Here is a 21,483-nt window from a genome sequence, read left to right as displayed (position 1 = left end):
AAACACGTGGAGATTGCTTATAACACTTCTAGAGACCCCACATAGATGAGAATTAGTTGAAATGTGGATTTACTTCTGTATCCACGTATGCAAGACCTAAATGAAGTAGCTACATCTCAAACATTCAACCTGTGCCTGCTATACAGTGTGACAGGAATTAAGAGTAGGTATGCTTATAAAATTTCTTGTGACTGCTGAATTGTTAGTTTGCAGTCTATGAAAAGTGGCCACTTGAAAAAATATCAAAAATGGTTTTACAGATTCACAGATGGCCCAGAGGTAGGCTGAGGTATGTGCAGTATCCCAATTTTATCAATTTATGAATTAAAATTGGAAGTAGGTGACTTTTACAAATAACCACAGGGAGAATATGTAGAAAATCCCCTATAATTATGTGATTATATTCCCTGTAATGATATTATCTACTATCTGAAAGTGTATGTATCTGAATTCTAATATCCATCTATTCTCTGTAGATGCAAAGATTTTTCTCCCAACAATAAAAATGTGTTCCAAGCCAGGGACAATAATATCTGTAACAAAAATTATGTGACTCACAGATGGGTATCTCTACCAATGACTTAAGCATTTTGAATCAGCTGACCCATCCTCATATAAACACTGCCTACTAATCAGAGAGTATTAAATAAGCACAGTTACATTAGTAGAAGAAGGATAATAACAATAAAAGAATTTCCTTTTTTTTTTTCCTCATAAAATTAAACACCGGACTGTATCCTGGTTAAATACAGAGTAACTAAATCATTTGAGTGAAACAATACTTGCCTCACAGGTGTTCAATGTTTCTCCTTTAAAGGGAGGAGAGAAGGCACCTCTGCTAGCTATTTGGATTGTACTCTTACACATTTGTAAGTATAACTAGGTTTTTATTTTTATTTTTATTTATGCTGAATATATACTTTTTAATACCTTATCTGTAGTTAACTGTATCATGTGAGCTGAATTCAGAAGCCACTCTTCTTCACCAATTCATATTTCCAGGAAGATGCAAGAAGTAAAACCTTTTTCTTTTCTTTTCTTTTCTTTTCTTTTCTTTTCTTTTCTTTTCTTTTCTTTTCTTTTCTTTTCTTTTCTTTTCTTTTCTTTTCTTTTCTTTTCTTTTCTTTTCTTTTCTTTTTTTCTTTTCTAACAGTATATTTGTTTTGTCTATTTTCTTGCTGTTGTAAACCTTAAACTTGGTAAAAGCAAGCACAGAGTGTCTTTTTGTAATCGAGAGGGAAGGAGGAGGGAGTCAAAAGAAAAATCCTAAATAACAACATCTCTAAGTACCCTAGCAGTACCTTCTAAAGCTGATGAGGAGGTTACCATGACTACAGAGGCGGTATATTTGAATGAAAATGGATGTTAAGCTTTTAAATGCTAATTGCAGTTGGGAACAGGTGACATTTGAAATATCAAAATTATTTCATACTTTGTCATTTTTAACAAGTAAAACAGGATAGAAAAGATGTCAATATAGAGTTAAATTAAAACACTAGTTCTGGTTTCAGCTGAGATAGAGTTAATTTTCTTTGTAACAATCACTATGGGGTTATATTTTGGATTTGTGGTGGAAACAGTGTTGATAAGTCAAGGATGCTTTATTACTGGTTTTACTACACAGCATCAAGGCCTTTACTGTTCCTCACCCCACCCCATGGGCAAGAAGGCTGAGGGTGCACAAGGAGCTGGAAGGTAAAATATCCAGCCAGCTGAATCCCATTGACCCAAAAGATATCCCAGATCATGTGGTGTCATGCTTAGCATACAGAGCTGGTGGAGTGAACAAACAAGAAATGTCTTGGTGATTGTCTTTGCTTTCCCCAGTCACCACCACATATGATGGAAGCCTGCTTTCTTGGGGATGGATGAGCTATTTCCTACCCATGGGAGGTGACAACTGAATTCATTGTTTTGCTTTGCTTGCATGTGCAGCTTCTGCTTTATTGTTTAAATCATTGCTATTGCAAACCCACGAGTTTTCTCACTTTTATCATTCTGATTCTGTCCCCTATCCTGATGTAGAGAAGTAAGCCAGTAGCTGTGTGGGGCCTAGTTGGTGGCTGGGGTTAAACCACAACAGTCCTTTTATGTTATGAGTATTCCATCATGAGTATTAAAAGGTGCAAGATAATGTTTGATTGAAAAATGCTAGATTGAATTTATAGCAGTTATACTACTTAGCTATTAATCAACAGGCTCCTGTGCTTGCCATGGGGCTGACTTGCCTGGCTATATATTAGAGTCTAGTGCTTGTTAGTGACTGCTTTTTGCTTTCACTGCTTGCCATCGGGCTGTGCTGCTGATCATGTTATTCTGCTGGGCCTGGGATTCTGATAACAGCGGTGGTGATGCCTGTGGGCTGGCAGATGGCCAGGGCATCACTGCTCATTCTGTGCTACTGTACTGGGCAGGCTGGAACTCCACTGCAAAATCAACTGAGAGACACCATGACCTGTGAGTAGGTACACACAGGAGGGAGCAGGGTACCCCAAAGCATCTACAGCCATGGATATGCCTGTGCCACAGCATGAAGTATCTGTGGCTTTGGTTATGTGTGTACCACTGCAGGTACACCTCTGAGAGGACTGTGGCCCAGGGATTAATCCATGCTGCTGCAAGAACACCTTGAAGCATGCATGAGGTCATGCTGGAGCACCTCAGTGTGCGTAGCCAGGGAGAGTAGGTATGCCCCATGAGGGAGTATGCAGCCATGGGTAAGGCTATGTTGGAGCAGGTTTGCTCCTGAAAGAATGGTAGCTGTGGGTGAGGAACACTTCCTTCTTCTTCTCCCACCTCTGTATGCTGAGCATGATGCCATATGGTCTGGAATATGGCTGTCCCAGCTGTGTCCTCTCCCAGCTCCTTGTTCATCCCCAGCCCACTCACTGGTAGGGTGCTGTGAGGAGCAGAAAAACCCTGACACTGCTTAAGCTCTGCTCAGCAGTCATGAAAGCATCCCTGTGTCATCAACACTGTTTCCAGCACAAATTTGAAAGATAGCCCTTATAGATAACTTTATCTCAGACAAAAACTGGAACAGTATGGATATTCTTACCCTCTTTGGATTTATTTCAGGGAAGTAAATATGAAGTAAAAATGGTACTCAAATAGTGAGGCTGGAAACTGTGAGAATTAACTATGCTTAACTATGCACAGAATTGTAGTACAGAGGAAGCAAACTGAAAGAGGTAAGAAAATCTTTTTATGACTGAAGCCAATGCTAACCCCCAGACATTGCCAATGAAAAGAAAAGAAATTCATGAGTCATTTCCCTCTTACATTGCTAGGTGCTTGTGTGCATAGTACCAATTAGTATTGCTCAGTTAAAGAGTCCCGCACACATACACTGAAAGTGTTTATATCATGGACTAATACATGCCCAGGTCAATAGACAAGAGACCCCATCTATCGACAGAATGTCAAAATTCACAGTGGTTGCAAAAGGAACAAAAATATTTCAAAGAACAACTGACATAACAGGCTTTGTATTTGGTAGCGGTCAAAGCAATGAATTGAACTATATTGAATTTTAGAGTAAGGTGAAAGAATGATTTAAAGTAGCATGAAGGAATTAGTGCCATGAAAAGAAAAAAACAGACCTGTCAAACTAACAATGGGATGTGGAACCAGAATATAAAATAGTAGGTGGAACCAAAATAAATTTGTGATTTGAGAAATTTTCAGAAGACACACATTTATTTTTAAATGGACGACTCTCTGTCATGACTTTAGTAATTCAAATGTGTGTAATCTTCCTACATTCATTAAGAGCTTTTTAGAGAAATACATCCCAAAATATATTTAAATTTCTGAAGCTTACAATCCTGTATTGTGTAGAATGATTCTGATCACAAATGAAGAGCGGTATCTTTTTTATGTAGTATAGTAGCTTTTTTAAGAATTAGAAAAACAGACCAAACCAACATAGTAGTCCAAGAGAAACTGCATAGAATTGTTTCTATAGTTGAGATTTAAGACAAAATACAAAAATGAGATATGAAAATATTTGTATAAAGTGGCTAAGTTGTTTTTTAATCCATCTTGGCTATGATGCAGTCTAGTGCACAGACTAAGGTAGAAATAAACAAGTGAAACATAACTTGAAGGTGGCTTAAATATTCAAAAAGCTTAAATGCATCACCCATTAGACATTCTAAAGGTCACTGTAATATGTTCATTACATTAAGAACAATTTAAGAAGACAGATGCAATTACTTAATCTGGGTTTGTTGGGTTTTTTTTTCCTCCCAGATATGTGATCTTTAGTGTTAGGAACCTCTGTTCTGTGTCATATCTAAGAGATGTTGACTTTTGCAACTTTCCAGCTGGGCCACCTACATCAGTTCCTGCAGAACCTGAAAGTCTCCCTCCAAATACCAAATATCCAGTGCTACCTTGCATGCAGTCTCCAGTGATAAGTATTTTTTGCCAAAAGATCTGAGAAGGTGCTGCTCCAATCTTGTTTTACTACTGCTTTCAGGCAGTTTTGGACTGTCTCATTGACATTCAAATGGCTTGAGCCATCTTGGTTTATTTCTGCTTAAAAGACATGAAATTTACATATAAGTGGAAAATGTATTCAATTAAACTCCATTTTAATGCCAAGAAGGAGTAAACATCTTTACTGAATTTTGTAATAATTGGGAAAGAGTAGCCTTTTTATGATCTCTTGTCATTTAATAATAAATGGTATGCACCATGTCCCAGGTCAGTGGAGACTTAACCTTTACACACACAGTTAAAATTAAGTTGAGCATTATAAGTGTAGTATAAAATGCACATTTATTCCCTTATCATCTTGGTACTTCAGATTTGTATTTCTCAGCACTAGCTAGGGAAAGTAAGCTAATCTTTATCACACACATCCATGATCATTTCTGCAGGTGAAAGTCTGTACCTGTAAGTAACAGGTATGCCATTGACTATGTAATGTTTTGGCAGGTAAGTCAACAGTTTTACACTTGGTATTTGAGAATAACAACATCAGCATTAGATCCATTAGTTTAGCTAAACTTTAAGTGTTCTGAGAAGTGGGTCTAATCAATGTAGTTGCTGAACTAAGGTTGACTACTCCTGAGTGGGTAAAAGGAGAGTGACTTTACAGACTTTTTGTCAGTGATAATATTATAGCTGAAGCTATGGGGGCAAATTTTCAACAAAGTATGAGAAACATGATACTCTTCACAAAACCAACTGGCAACCTTTTGCACACAGGCTCTGTCTTAGGGTTTGAAACAGCAACTTTTCTTAATATGGGCTGTATAGAGAGTTTGAGACACTTAGCACTAAGGGCACTCTTCACTTGCAAAAGGAGAAAGAAGTCTACTTCTGTATACTGTGCCTGTAGGGAAACAAGGAGGCAAGAAAGCAAAGCAGTGCCTTGTGGTACTCTCCATGCACCTGGGAATTGCTGCAGCAGAGCCCAGGTAATGAAAGTCGATTAAACTTGTCCTCTCTCTCTAAACATGTAGAGCAAATGATTGACAACCCTTGCTGAACTAAAGATTTTTTGAATCATCCTGCTGGCATAGAGCAAGAGAAGAACAACCTAAAATCTGAAAGAACATGTTTAGATCTACTGCAGGATGTCTTGAGTTGAAAGCTTTAGCTCTTTCTTGATGTTTTCTTACCTTTTGTAAGCACACTTCTGTCATTTCTTTAGGGAGAACAGGCTTAGAAATGAACATGGTGGTACACAACTATTTCAGAACAGTGTGGCTGATTCCCATGCATCTACTGAATACAGCAGGCCAGTATGATTTTTCATATGACAGTATGATTTTTTTTCCAACAATAAGTTTATTTCCTTCTTGGAAAAGCAGCAAATGGACAGAATATCATGTTAAGTGGCAATTTTGCATGAAAAAGGGTGGCTGTGTGCTGGGATTTTGTGTGCTCAAGCAAAAGAGTAGAAATTCCTCCCAGCAAAAGATGGCCAAATTGCTAATCCACAAATTTTTGGACAAATTTGTCTTTTCTTTGGTCTTTTAAGGGGACATTATCACTCCTCAAGTGCAAGAACTTGTAGGGTCAAGCAGTGCCATCAGTGGTGTTCAGGCACAAAAGGGCTGGGTCTCATTACTCATAGATGCCCTACATGTGTACCAGAGATCTGTGTGCCCTTTGCTAGCATGAGCTTTGATGCTTCATGGTTTCCACGTAAACTTACTTTTTCAAATCTTATCCTTTGCATGCAGGCTGATTGATTTATTGCATCAAAGTACAGATGCACCAATGCAAAAGGTTTGGGATAGACAAAAATCATTGTCTGGCAGAGGCTGCACCTTGCTGGAGGGACATTTTGGGGAGGAATGCTAGGTGTGGGAAGCAAGATTGGAATAGACACATGCAGATTTGAAAGTAATTTGGGTCAGCATAGAGTTAACATAGTAAATAAAGCATTTGCTGTTTAGGTGCCTTGAGAATGGAACTAGCTCCATTCTGTGGCCTGTGTGGGCTTGCCTGCAAACTGTAAGAGCCAAACCTACTTCTGCAAAATTGTTCCATCTGCGAGTAATTTCTGTCCTTTCTAAGAGGTCCAGGAACTATGTTTTGTTTAATTTAAGCTAGTCTAAGATTTCAAAATGGATGAATCATTTGTGGGATTTACCTGAATTGCCAGGGGTTTGTGTGGTGCTTAACTCCTGTCAATCTAGTTGGTACTCAGTTTTATCCCAGTTTGACGTTTTATTCTGGGGGAGTGACAGGGAAAAATCTGGCTTCTTTGAAACAAAGGACTTTGCTGGCAACAGAATCTGGAAGTGCAATTATTTCTGGATTTATTCTCTGATCAGTCACCTTCTGTCTGTAATTTTTTTGGACGGATGATTAATACATTTTAAAAACCAAAATTAAACTTCTTATGTAGGCATACTAAACTCAGATTCTATAGAGTCAATTTGCTGAAACTTTACTTGGAACACAAATTAATGTGTTCTCTTAATAAATCAACATACTTGAGAGCCAAACAGTATCAATCTGCTCTTCAGCAAACTTAGATTTCCCACAAGTAAGCAGAGAGCATGTGCCATGAGTTTCAGAGGGGCGTAAAAAAAGACGTGAGAAATGTGAGAAAGGGACTGCAGGGAGAGAGGTGATGACCAGGGTGCTTCTGCTTTCATGCAGTACCACTTGCCTATGGATGTATGTACATATGTATATTTTCTTCTCTGTATGAAGAATGAAATGGAGACATTAGGAGGAAAGGACCCATAGAAAATTAGCCTGAGATGCCAAGTGGTGTTACACAGCTGGTGTTGGGACAGCCCTGTCAGACATTGCCTCTGGGGCAGTCCTGGGGGTCTGTGGGCAGGTGAGCTGCCTGCAGGCACAGGTCCTGAGGAGGGGAGCCATGAGGCAGGGACCAGTCCTGCTTCCTTGTTGCTCCTCACAGGTGTCCTGGCCCATGGATACTGCATGGTACATTGGAGACCACCACAGAGGGAACCAGCTCTAGGCATTCCTTGGGCTGCTGTGAATTCCCAGAGGAGGGCTGCACTCTTGCAAACACCAGCAAGCACAGATTGCTGTAGGTCCCAAAGGTCTGGAAGTATGCATGCTTTTCTGCACTATAGTTCAACCACTACAGCAGACCTCCAAGAGATTTCCAAATTTTCCTAAAGCTTCAGCTCCAATAGCATACCTGTTTATTCCAAAGCATATTACTACTTTAACATTTTATGATGTGCACTGTCAAATACAATTAGGTTTTCTAGCTCTTTATATTTGGTCTCTAAGTATCTTATCCAGTTGCTGGGAATTTCAGGAGGTAGTAATTTAGTCTTTTCCTATAGTAGTTGGTATCCTGAGTTATGCTGATGTCCATGTTGCCAAATTTGGACACTCCCATATGCTATAGCTTGTCTGTTCCCCTTTCTTCTGAATAAAATGGTATCAGCTATAAGTCTGTATGACACTCCTATGATTTCAAATAATGAGTTTCTAACACAGGTTTATAAATATGTGGCAGCTCCCATAATTTCAAATAGTTTGTTTTTTCTTGGGTACAGCTTTGCTCATTTCATCATAATTTTTCTAACTGTCAGGTTTCACTTTAACAACATATTCCCATTTTCAAATTGATGTTACCAAAAACCTCTGTAGGGGCAATCTGTGATTTAATGGTGTTGTCTTGCCATTTAACAGTACTAACTACCTTCACACTCTGACATCAAATATCATTTGAGCTGGCTGATTTATTATTCCTATATGACTTTCCACCAACTTTTTTGAACCAGTTTCAGCAGGGTCTGTTAATTATGAAATCTACCTTCCCAGCAATTACTTAAACTGAGGACTATTATACAACATCCATGGTCAGACATCATCAGTTCTATAGTATCTGGCCAGAAAAACTTTGGTAAACAATCACATATTGGTCTGTGATCTATTTTCCCAAAAGGTGTTTCTGAGGTGTTAGAATACTAATGCAATTCCCAGTCAACAATGCCAAAGTTTTACAAAGGGATCAAGTTTTTCCTCATATGCAATGTAAGCATTTTTGGTGCTGGCTTGGCTAGAACCTCTGATGCACAGGAAAAATGTAAACTTATTTCATTGAAAACAGAGTTACAAATGAGACCTTTCACTTCAGTTGTAATTGTGCAACACCATTGGTATGGCAATTCTTGCTTTTACAAAATAAAATTGTCCTTCTGTACATATGGGGAAAAATGGGAACATATTTACCAAGTTAGAAGAGCAGGATGATTATGTTTTCTAAACATAGCAAAAAAACTGCATTGCTTTTCCTAGCATACAGGAAGCAACCAAGAATGGTTGCTTAAGAAATTATTTCAGAGGGAATGTACAACACAGAATTCATTTTCAACTCCTGATTATAAAGGTTATTACTGCTTTAGCTTTAAAATATTACTTCCCCTATACACACATGCAGCTTCAATGCTCATGTGCTCTTCTGGCTTCATTATGGAGAAATTAAACTTACACCTACATGAGAAATGCAGACAACAGTAAGATGAATTGTAGAGTATCTGGCAAGAAAGAGTTTGTTAAACAATCATGTAGCAGCCTAAGCTCTATTTTCCAGATATGCAATAATGCTGGGTTTTTTTTACATTCCTGTTTTCACATAGTTGCATACTCTTACTTATAAACTATGAGTTTGCTGATCAGATTAAAAATCTGAACCTTTATGGAATAATACTGATACCATCATACATTCTCATTTAGGGAGATACATGTTGCTTTCAATTGCTACTCTCTTCTCTTAAAGTAAAATGCATATGTGAGTTCATCCCATACAGTTAAGAAAGTGTAATTAACACAGATCATAAAAGGTATCTTCTCTTGCTCCCACTAAGAACTTTTTAAGAACTCAAGCAACTCTTTAGTATTCACTTCTGTCATTTAACAGGGTTTTCCTTCACTCAGACACCCAAGCAGGGCAAAAACTTTACTGTTAGAGAAGGTAGGGACCAAACCTTGGTGGCAGAATGTTCTCAGATTACTATTAAGAAGTAACATCCCCCAAAAGATAACACCCTGCACCAGTGAAGTAAAATGGCCAAGGATCATACCTTGAAAAATCCTGAAATCAATTAGTGTCATTGCTAGTTTGGATAGTAGTATTGCAACCAGGGCAAAAATACCATGTTTTCTTCTTGGTTGTTCTTGTTCTACACCTCAGTAGAGTTATTCCAGGTTTATACTGAGTTGGTCAGATTGACCTTGCTAAATACTTTAGCCACAGCATGACCTCCAACTAGAGCAGGCTGAAATCTAGGACAGCAGCCAAGCAGCCTGTCTGTGCAAAAATAACATTTTCAGAACTCTCTCCCTGCTGATCTTTTCTCTGCATGCTACCTGTGATATTTTATATAATCCTAATCATTGACAGTTATATTTTTTTGCATTTCTTAGAATCTGAATAATGAGAACACATTGATCCAATAATTTTGCTCTTTTTACTTTTGCTTTACTTTATGGTCACATCAAATTCCTATTCTTTAATATAAAATTTTCTGTGTCAACATTGAAAATACTGCAGAAGAATGGCTTTACTGAACATACTGTGGGGGAGGTGGGAACCCACAGAAAAGTATTATTAGTTTAATTTTTTTGACAATCCTTATGCTTGGCTTTATCACCCATGAAGTTAGGATAATATCTTTTGGATAACATAGACCTGGTTTTTTCTGTGATTATGCATAATGTAAATGTTGAAGCAAGATGAAGTGAAAACATCTTAGTTCTTCACAGTTATTACTTGCATGTGTTTCAAAAAGAAAAAACATGTAAAATGCAAACTTGTTAATAAAATAAGTGAAAATTTAAACTTTATTAAATGTACCTCATGAAGTTTCTATTAATTCATTTAAATTTGTTTTAGTTTTACTGCTGTAGTGAAAATGCATTGAGATGAATGAGAAAATTATCCATTCTGAAATCCATAATCATGAATTCTGTGTGCATAGTAACAACTAGATCTGACTTTGGGAAATAATAAGTCTGGTTTCAAAACTATCACAGGGACAAATGTAAAACAACCAAATGTCTTATGTCTATTGAAATATAGAAACTATGGCCATTGCAAGACAGTGTTGTGATTTTTTCAAAAGAACAGTAGAAGAGTTCATCTGCAGAGGTTATTCTCCCGATCAGATGAGCTCTAATCCTATTTTAATCTCAGTGAGCTATATTAAACAAAAGCAGAAGGTCTCGATGTTAGAACAGATTAGCCTTGACCTCACTGAGATCAGACTTAATAAGGAATCAGGTGTACATAAATTGCCATCAACCAGGACCTCTAATGTTGCATTGTGGGTAGTGATAGAGGAACAAAGTAAAACATCCTTGTACAGCAGAGCAAGTGAAAAATCCAGCAGCCACTGAACTGTGAAACTGGGCTGGAAGGCATACAGTTTACAGTAAGATACCTCTCCCTATCAAATATTTTACTGTTCCTTAGGGATGAAAATTTACTTCCTGTGAATATTAAGAAAGAGTAAGAATTAAAAGCTCAGGTGAGAGCTGCAAAGGACTAAGTGTTTAGAGTGTGTAAAAACAATACCATCAGTAAAGGACATAAACTGTATAAGGGGATGATACTTTTTAAAATTTAATAGACTTACCATGATTTTCAGCAGAAATTTTCTCAAGCAGTCAATCATCACCAGATTATCATTAATATTTTTATTGCTGCAAAACCTGTTACATGTGACTATGAATAATCTTCAGTCCAACACCCTGCTATATCACCTAATTTTGCATATGACAGTATATTAAAAGGGCAGTGTATTAAAAGCTTGTTAAAAGTCCACTCAAAGAGTTCTGTGAGATTTTACTCACCTAAGAAAATTCAGGTACACTGTTAAATAAAGATACTAAGCATTTCATTTGCATATTGTACAACTAGCCTCTGTTTTGTCCCATTTGCAACCAATTTTTTAACTATTTTCTTGCTAAAAATTTTGATATTAAGGGGTTTCTTTAGGCAGTGGTCATGTTGCAGTTTAATCCAGTCCAAAACCTTAAAGCAAAGCACGGAATTGGTCTCTCCACCTGAGCTGTTTTCAGTAGTCTTTTACAGACAGTGTCACACATGCTGACTAATTCTACAGAAATGGGAATCATGCATTGCCTTTGGTCAGCTTTCCTCTGTCAGATGATCTGCTATTGTGACCTTAATCATCATATAACTTCAGCCTAGTGACAGGATCTGCATTTTCCCTTTTTTTTTCTATAGCGGTATTATTTATACTGTTTTCTAGTTGCATAGTATAAACCTCAAAAAGCATGCTTTGTAAATAAATAATAGATACCTTCAAAATTATATTTATTAAATACTCTGTAATTTGGCCAAATCTTAGTACTTGGGATATAGTTTCCCTTCCCATATTTTTATTTGCATTCTCTGTTTACATGTTCAACATCGTATTAAAAAAAAAATGTTAATTTTATTTTAGAACATAGGTAGAATCACATTAATCTTCAGTTCAGCTTCACAGAGAGATAGATCATGTCTTTTGTTGTAGTTGTTTTCCTTCTAAATATAGCACTGATGACTAGAAAATTCAATTTCCTTTGAAAGTTCAAACTTACTTCAAATTTTGGCAATACTGATTTTATTACTAACTGCACCGTTTTCTCCTTTTCCTTGTTCTCCTTTCCTTTCCCCTCCCCCTTTGTTTTTATTTTTATTTTTCCTTCCCTTGCATGTTCTGTTACACTTACAGAATTTTTCCATACATCTATCTCTTCAGTAAGGAGGAGATTGTTACATTCCTAGAAGATTAAGCATAAGAAAATGCCAGGCCTGCTATGTGTTCAAGTCCTTCAGTGCTACTAATTTGACTAACAAATCTCTTATCCTTGTCTTAATGAGGATATCTTGGCACATGCAAATTTGTTAGCCAGTTTACAGCATTAGCAGCTTTGAGAAACATATTACTGTTAGAAAAACAACACAGAGACAGATAGTATTACTAAATTGACTGGAAAAATAAAATAGCTTTGATATCTGTAAACAAGAATATGGTTTCCCATTTGTCTCATTAACCTAGTACATTAAAAAAAAATTCTTAGCCTCCTATCTCTGAAGACAATCACCCAAGACATCTACCCATTTCATCTACCTGTCTGCTCATATGCTTGTCTGATCCCTTTTTCAACAAGCTGCAGCCACACTGCCTTTCAATTTTATGCCAGAGAACTCCTGCTTAACTGCTAGCCTCAGCCTATCTGCTCTGGAGTGGTGGGGTAAGTTACAGTATACAACTACTATCCGAAGATCTAGTTCTTCTCTGACTCCTTCAGAAGCTTAGAGTTTATAACAGTTCCTTGTTATTCCAGATGACTTCTCCAGAATGTTATTTCATCATTGACAGCTGTGTTTTTTCAGACTGAGCTGTGCCCTGGATACTCAGCCTTGTTCCTACCCTGAGAGATGCCACCTCCTCAAGGGTGAGCAGCAGAAGCCCACTGCTGTGCAAGCAACAGCTGTGGTGAGAGAGCTCTGCTGACTGCAAGTCTGTCAGCACTGCAGTGGGCAGAGAGCTCTGCAGGTCAGAGTCCCCTGCGTCAATGACTGCAGAGAAAAAATGAGGAGAAAGAGAAGCAACACAAAAATGTTTCTCTGTTCCCTCCAGAGAATTAGAAATCTGTAAAGCAATCAATAAAGTGCCTAGTAGTGACTGGATTCCTATTGCTCCCTGTGAAGGTAGATTCTTATTGTATTCAGATACTGTGTTTTGATAATGATTGTAAAGTTAATAAGACAAATATATTAAAAAAAAGAAAGCCAGAGGAACTTGAGACGGAAAGAAAAGTGTGAGACAGAGGTAGAGAGATTACATAACTTTTTTTTTTTTAATAGGCTTCTGGTCCATACTAGGTTATTTTTGTTACTGTTATTGCTGGGGTTGGCTCATTCTTTCTAAGCTACAAATACACAGGGAGAAAGCTGCATCCTTCTGTTTGTAAAATATGAACAGACTTCTTTACAATCCACATCTACAGCTCCACTGGCTTCTGATCAGTGGCTGGAGCCCATCTGCAGCAAGACACAGGCAATAGAGATGTCTCTAGTGAATCTCTTATTTTTAAATAACACTGGAAATAAACATTGAAATCTGGTTTCTCGCCAGCTTGATTCAGAAAAGAGTAGAAGTTACAGCAGGTTAAAACAGGCATTCAGCTATAGAATAGGGTCAGAACAAAGGTTCTAAATCAGTAAAAGCAGTAGCAATCACAGAGGTTTTATGTAGAAAAGTTCTCCTTAGTACCCAGAACACTCAGGGGTCATGAATTCTTTTGTCGCACAGATGTTACAAAAAGAGCATAAGTATGCACGCACACACACACACATACACACACACAGAGAGAGAAGAAGAGAAACTACTTTTTAACTGCACATTAGCTTTGGGAAACACAAAGTTATTTCCTAAATCAAGACATCAAAAGTAGCTGAGTTAAGGGAATTGTCTGTGTTGGTACTTATAATCCACTTCAGAGGTGAGGGGGAAAATGCCTTCCACTGGGCTAGCATGCTTTGCAGCACATTTTCTTCTAATAAACAGCATGTAGTTATTGCAGTTCAGTGTGTGCACAGCTACTCTTCTTCACTTGGAGATAAAACTGTTCCCACTAGCATTTCTGAGAGAGGCATCTTCTCCTCCAAACACTAAGCAGAAGTCTTGAGACATCTCCCAGTTCTCTGTCCATCTGTTGATGGTTTCTTAAAGCAATTTTTAAAGAAGTCTGCCTCAGCTACCAGCCATGAGATACCACTAACTGCTCTGTACACTGCACAGTAGTCACGTGTCTGCAAACTATCAGACAAGTTTTGCTTTGTTTGTGAAAGCAGGAAATTCTGTGGGAAGCTCTACCCAGAAAGGGTACACTGCCTGCCAGAGTGGAAATTATGTTAATATGGAATATGGGCTCTGTAAGTGTACATGTCCATTTTTTAGGCTTTCTTTTTTGCAAAATGGTCTAGGACTGCACAACCTGCAGGAGACCTGCAGCTGCAATGCTTTCAAAGTTTTGCCTGTGCCTGTTGAGATCCTTGGCTTAAAAGCTGTTTTGCTCAAGCTTTCCATAGGCTCTAGGATTTGGCCCTCCTAAGAAATTTTTGAGAATTGTAGAGGAAACTGTCACCTTATTTTCTGTGTCTAAGAGTTTGTCAGTACTCTCCTGTGCAGAACCTGTCCCTGGATGAACTGTGCTGAAGAAAGGCACTTTCCCCTTCACCAGGAAGAGGAGCCTTATGTAACTCCTCCTCACTGATTGCACAGATGCATTCAAAAAGTGCTGTATAATTTATTCACTCTCTCTTATGCATAGCTCCAACAGCAATGACATGATGTGGCTTTTTTGCAAGTGGTGTGGAAGTTACAATGAATTAATTGTCCAGGTGGTCAGGCTGGATTTTGAGCTGCCAGCAACTTTCACCTGGTTGCAGATCAGCACAGCAAGCAGAGGTGGGAAATAGCTGTGCTTTTTAAGGTCCTTCATTGCTCCTCCTAAGCAGATTCATTGCTCTTTTTGCTGCTGTTAGCTGAACGGTAACCATTTATAAAGATGTGCACTGTGGTGTTTGAATCACTTTTAAAGTGATGTTTCAGATTTTCCCTTCACATGGTAGGAGAGAGAGGTACCTCTCTCTTTCAGTGCTCCACCACTTCCTGCCATTCTCCTTGAGGAGTTGCTCTTGGAGCTCCCAAGAGCTTTGAAGCCCTTATTATGGCAGAGCAGATGCTATACTCTAAGTGTGGCTCTTTATGGTGGGTACACCTGCACTAGCTGTGCCACGGAGTACACTCATGGGCATACATCTCAGTGTGTTTTTCCTTTTCTTAGTCCAGTATGATTAAAGATCAGTAGCTCACTAACACCACTAGTGATAGTGTATGCAGAGATGGTTTTATCTAGCTGGTTTATCTAGATGTAGATTTACTGAATATTTTGCAGACTAGCAGCTCCTGAGTACTCACTGGATGTATCTCATCTTGCTCTGCGGTAGCTTTACTGCCTTACCTGTGAGATGGATACTTCCACGAACAGCAGTCATTCCTTGGATTTGCACTGCAGGCATACCTCTGCTGGGAGAGGTATTAGACTTGTTAGGAAGTGCATGAATTAACATCACATTTTGGAAGATCCACCTGGATAAAGAGACCTTAACAACAAGAAAAAAATGTTATTTCACAGCATTTGCGATTCCCATAATGATTCTACCTATAATGAAAACTGGATACTCATAGGATGAAAAAGAGCTTTTAGTTTTAAAATTATGATTTACCTGCTTTATACATAAAGAAAAACTCAAACAAGCAACAAAAAAATAACAAAACTAAAACAACAACAACAAAAACCAACAAGACAAAAATACTTTGTTTTTTTGTAACAAATATCCTATTCTTCTATGCATGCAAGTCTTTTTCTTAACCACTTTTTCCCTTGGTTAATAGCCTGGTACATAGTATGTTCAATAATTCAAGACTGAGCTAAAAATGGGTTTGGTCTACTTTCTTGGAATATCCTCTGGGAGTATAGAGAAGAGAACTGGAGAAGCAATTATTTCATGCTGCAGCTGTATATTAACTGCTTTCTTTCTCACTCAAGTGGCATCTGCATTCTCACAGCTGAGGTAATGGAGGAAGTTAGGACTCTTAAGTGCATCTGTGAGTCATGGGAGGTGATTATCGCAGCAACCAGAAATTTACCTCCTTTGCACCAGGCAGTTCTTTGTATGGACTACTTCTGATTAAAGTGTCCACTCTTCAACATACATCATCATCTGTTTGCTAAGGTCTTGATTAAAAAGTTAATTGACTAATCAACTGATGAAGGTCTTTATGTGTCTGAGGGAATGGAGGTTCCTATATGATTTGCTTTATTTCTGCAGGCTGAAGACAGCACAAGCATTGTGACAAGAGGCTACTTCCAGCTGATCAGTTTTCCAGTGGTAACATTATACTTGGGGAATCAATAAATGACTCATTTCTTTTAGAAAATCTCCTTGGAATCAGCCTTTTCCTTCAACTGATTATGGGCTGGCTTAGTGGCAATCACAGGGTAAAACAACCCCAGCAGCACGAGGAAAGTATTAAAATGCAGGATGCAAAAGGAAATAAAGATCAAGACTCTAGTCTAAACTGATGAGTACCTTGCATGTGAAAGACTGTCCTACTTCCTTGACAGGGCATTTGGGCGACTTACCTCTGCATACCATGACAAGAGAAAATGGAGTTCAGCTCTCTAATGTAGCATGTAAACTTGCAGAACACTTTATCAGTAGATAAATCAGTTACTGAAAGCAAAGTTACAGGGGCCCATGATGTATTACACTGAGGTTCTGACTCCTGGGACTTACATATTCAGTGCAGAAAAGACTCATGTCAGTGACAGCTAAAGAGTTGTGCCAAACCAGCTCAACTCTCTTCAAGCTTTTAGAGCTTACAGCACATGCGTATATAACATTTTTGTAAGGCCTGAAGCTTTTCATTATAGAGGAAATATGAAGAGCAGGTACAGGTACAATGCAGATGTATGACCTTTGGCAATGTGACTGCTGAGCACAGTTTCAAGGTAAAAATCCAAAATACACAAATGGCTTCCAAAATCACAAGGTTAAAGAAATGCAGAAAAATGCACATATTTTTAGTATACTTTTCCCCCAAATGACCCAAAATCCTTGTAGAAATGCAAGTAGGTTAAATATTTGCAGGTGGAATGTTGATAGTTACAGCCCTTTCCTCTTCAAAGGTTGCCAGCAGAGCACTGGCAGAAAAAGCAGTTTGCAATGCTAAGAAGCTGAACTCAGAAGGCCTAGTTCTTTTCCACCAGTAGGAAATGTGATGCCTTAAAGTTTGCCAATTACTTTTTTATGATCATTGTTAATAAGTAATACTACAAAGACATGATTGAGGGTGACATACGCTGCATCTAAGCTTTTAAACTATTATGAATGCTACAGAGACTCCATCTTCTATATCTTATTCAGCACCTTAGGTTAGCCTGATGAAGCCTCATTCTATTTTGTCTGTCTTTTCCTACTCCTTCAAGCTTCAGAAACCTTACCAAGTATGTCTGCCTTTCACCAGTGGCAATAAATGCCAGAAAGGTGTTAACAGAATATAGTAAGATTAATAACCATGCCAATTTGCCAGAGAGGCAACTAAGAAGTCTGCAAAGACAGTCCAATGTAAATTCCTTCATGACACAGGAAGGAAACAACCGCCTCAGAGTGAGAAATCAAAGGTTCCTCACAGCAGCGAAGAGTGCTGTCTGAGGGAGAGCCAGCTCACAGCAGCACTTCCCAGTGTGCTCTCCCAGACAGCAGTGTTTTCATGCTCAAGGACGTAATCAGAGGTTCTTTTTTTTTTTCCTTCCCATTTAAGAGTCTTGCTGATTTTGTTTTTCATTAACTTCCCTCTTCCCCTAAGCCCACTAAAATTACCTCATGGCTGTGAGCTCCACAGCTTTATTCATGAAGGGGGTAAAAAAAGTTGCTAGGTGGGGTTTCAGTTTTATGCCTTCTGTTTCACATCTTCTTTTGACAGAAGAGATGTAGATTCCTGCCTTTCATATCTCTCACAAGAATGCAGACCCTGTCATAATGTCCCCACTTACCTCTTTTTCAGGTTGAAGTGCACAATATGTCCTAGTTCTTCAACAGCCTCCAAGAAGGAAGTTTTTCCTTATGCAATAACAGGAGAAAACTGAAAATGCAGACAAAGTTGTCTTCAGCATTTCCTCAGTCTTGTTTCAAAAGGACAAACTCCAGAAGGCAGTTTCTTTCCTGTAAAGCTTTAGCTAAACAGTGCCAGATGGGATTGCACTTGCTGAGGTGTTAACAAGGACATGGCCTGTCCTCTCCCGCAGCACAGGCCCCGCTGCCTTCAGACAGCAACAGCTCAGTCTGTGCTATTGATCTGGAAGTGTCATTTACCACATGGGGACACACATCCCGTTTTATCCAGGGATATAAATAACAATATGAGCATATGGAGAAGAGAAGGCTCTTGGTCTAGAAACAGCTTCATATTTACAAGTTTAGTTTTTAACATCTGGTCTAGCTCACAAGGACTGCGAGCATGTCCTGACACTGAGATTGTTCCTTCTTATGTTCTTCACTCTTCTGGTAATTAGCTCTTGTAGGTTTCAGCACTGACCTTGTACTCCTACTCAAAGTGAAGGCCACTCTCATACAGGTGTTGCTGCTACAAAACATGCTTCTCTACAAAACATGACTAAAGGCAGAAAAAATTTGGCCTACAGGCCCAATTGAAACCATAGATATGATGATTTGAAAGTGCTTATCTGGCAAATAAATTATCAGCTACAAGCCAGGGAAAAAAAAAAGGCAGCTAACAAATTTTGCCATCAACATTCAGCTGCATTGCAACTTGTGAGGGGGAATAAACTGTGACCTTCTGAAAGTCTGCAACTAAACCAGGAAAAATTCAGACACAAAAACCTTAGTGCATTTCCCAAAAACTTCAGTAAAAGAACTTTGTGTTTCATAAGAAAATTAATGTGTAACATAAGTGTTGGCCACACATTCATTGTTCTCTTCTGTGTCTGTACATTTACATGTTTTATGCTTTTAACATAATTTCTTGGGACAAATGATAACTTTGAGAGAGGCAATACTGCAATACACTCTATCAGTCTCTCTCGAACTTCAGGAAACTTTTATTTGTGTTTCTATTTTTAAGCCTGAAAGTTAAAGATTTACAAAAGGGCCACCCTACCCTGCCATAGCTGGAAATTGCTTTTGCACTAGTCACTCTTAATTTTCACCAGGGACTTGGGAGTGCTGTTGGAGGCAATGTGCACTTGCAGCCCAGAAGCACACCATATCCTGGGTTTGATCAAAGCAGTGTGGCCAGCAGGACCCATTTGCTCTGGTCTGGAGTGGTGCGTTCAGAGAATGGCTTCAGGCTGAAAGAGAGTACGTTTACACTAGATAGTAGGAAGAAATTCTTGACTGTGAGGCTGATGAGGCTCTGGAACCAAATGCCCAGACAAGTTGTGAACACCAGGTCAGTGGAAGTATTTAAGGTGGTTCGATGGGGCTCTGACCAGCCTGGTGTATCCCTTTCCACCACAGGGGATTTGGAATTAGACATTTAAGGTCACTTCCAACTCAGGCCATTCTGTGATTCTATGGGACAGTGTGTATGCGTCCAGAAAGTCCTCATCACTGGGCTTTCTCTGGGTACAGCATTGTACTGTATTGTAGTCAGTTATTTCTTCCATGAAAAAGTACATAAAAACCCCTAACTGACAGATGAACCAACCAACCAATCAACCCATCCCCACCCCAATAAAATTCCAGAACTCAATCCCACCCAACTCAACCCCAAAACCCCACAAGCAACAAAATCAAAGCAAAAAATACCCACCTCAAACCTCAAAGTTATTGTAGTATTGACTGCTATTGTAGATATTAAGGTCCTTCAGTCAGCGGGCAGATAAGAAGATCAAGGCTGGTACTGCAGGCAGTAAAGATGTACTGATCCCTCAGAATTTGTATACGCCTGAAAGGTTTTTGCTTTTGAGCTACTTTTTGTGCAGCCCACCGCGCTTCCGTGACTGCAGGGAGATCATCTGCAGCGTTTTACCACCACCCAGTGGGAACCGCGGGGACAGCCCGGGCCCGGGAGCATCCCTGCGGAAGCACATCCCACTGGCCCGGGAGATTCCTGCAGAGCCCCTTTTCCCACGGCCGCAGGGGCGTTTGTTCGCCCGCCGTGGGCACGCGTAGCTCCCGTCAGCATCCGCTGGGTGTTCATACCCGCGCTCAGGGAACACGGGGAAGAGCTTTGGAAAGGGTACTACTACTACTACTATTACTACTACTACTACTACTACTACTACTACTACTACTACTACTACTATTATTATTATTATTATTATTATTATTATTATTATTATTATTATTATTATTATTATTATTATTATTATTATTATTGATATTGATATTGATATTAATAATAATAACTTTCATTATCATTGTTATTATCATTATCAAGAATAATAGTACTACTAATAATAGTAACCACCTTAATAATAACATTAACAACAACAACAACAACAACAACAACAACAACAACAACAACAACAACAATAACAATAACAACAACAATAACAATAACAATAACAATAATAATAATGGCACCACCAACAGCAACAAAACCAACAATAATGTTTGGGGTTTGAGGTGGGTATTTTTTGCTTTGATTTTGTTGCTTGTGGGGTTTTGGGGTTGAGTTGGGTGGGATTGAGTTCTGGAATTTTATTGGGGTGGGGATGGGTTGATTGGTTGGTTGGTTCATCTGTCAGTCAGGGGTTTTTATGTACTTTTTCATGGAAGAAATAACTGACCTTTGGAATTTCATGTGGTGTATTGGACTACTGATACATTTTTGAAATTTTTTGTTATGACCATATTTTCATTCTCTAGTCACTACTTAGCCTAAGCTGTAAAAATGGCTACTTTGACAGACCCACCTGAAAGCCGTGTGTAATGAAACAAACACAGAACCATATTTTCTTGTTGGTTCCTGTCATTCTCTAATGGTTAACACACACAACAGCTAGATGGTTGCTTTTTTGACCCAGTAAACTGAAAATCTAAACTTAGGGCATCCTGCACACAGCTCCCACAATGTTATGTATGCGCAAAACAATGCCCTTTCTCTTGAAACCAGGAGATGTATTGCCTTGCAGTAGGCTGCACCAAAGACATTGTGCTGGTCTGCAGGGAAAGTTTGGTAGCCACAGTAATAAAAGGATTTATTAGATTTCTTCTGGCTTATTGAGACAAAGCTAACAGAAATGGCCAGATGTTGTAGCAGCATATGGAGACCATAAGAATGATCATATCACATCAGATCAAAGGTCTGTCCTGTTTAGTGGTTCTGTTTCCAAGTGTAACCAATAGCAGATGCCTCAGGAAGACTGTAACAACACAGGCGAGTACTGCAGCTTTTACAGACTGCACACTTG

At 38.7% G+C, this 21,483-nt stretch overlaps 1 long non-coding RNA gene across 2 annotated transcripts; it reads right to left on the bottom strand.

Moving 5' to 3' along the window:
• Positions 1–1,023: 1,023 nt before the first annotated feature.
• Positions 1,024–20,301, bottom strand: LOC110473163 (uncharacterized). Of its 2 annotated transcripts, none has more exons than XR_014951073.1 (4): positions 19,878–20,301; positions 18,100–19,413; positions 15,502–15,643; positions 1,024–13,516 (listed from the first exon to the last, which is right to left on the bottom strand). It is a non-coding gene; the product is annotated as an uncharacterized LOC110473163 (long non-coding RNA). The 2 variants fall into 2 exon arrangements; XR_004149328.3 differs by having other exon boundaries at positions 13,305–13,516; positions 18,100–18,188; positions 19,878–20,244.
• Between the last annotated feature and the right edge of the window lie 1,182 nt (positions 20,302–21,483).

This window comes from Lonchura striata, chromosome Z (assembly GCF_050655825.1).
Source record: "Lonchura striata isolate lonStrDom1 chromosome Z, ASM5065582v1, whole genome shotgun sequence".
Classification (NCBI taxonomy): domain Eukaryota; kingdom Metazoa; phylum Chordata; class Aves; order Passeriformes; family Estrildidae; genus Lonchura; species Lonchura striata.
The sequence above is the reverse complement of the archived record's forward strand: the minus strand, read 5'-3'. Positions and strand labels throughout refer to the sequence as shown.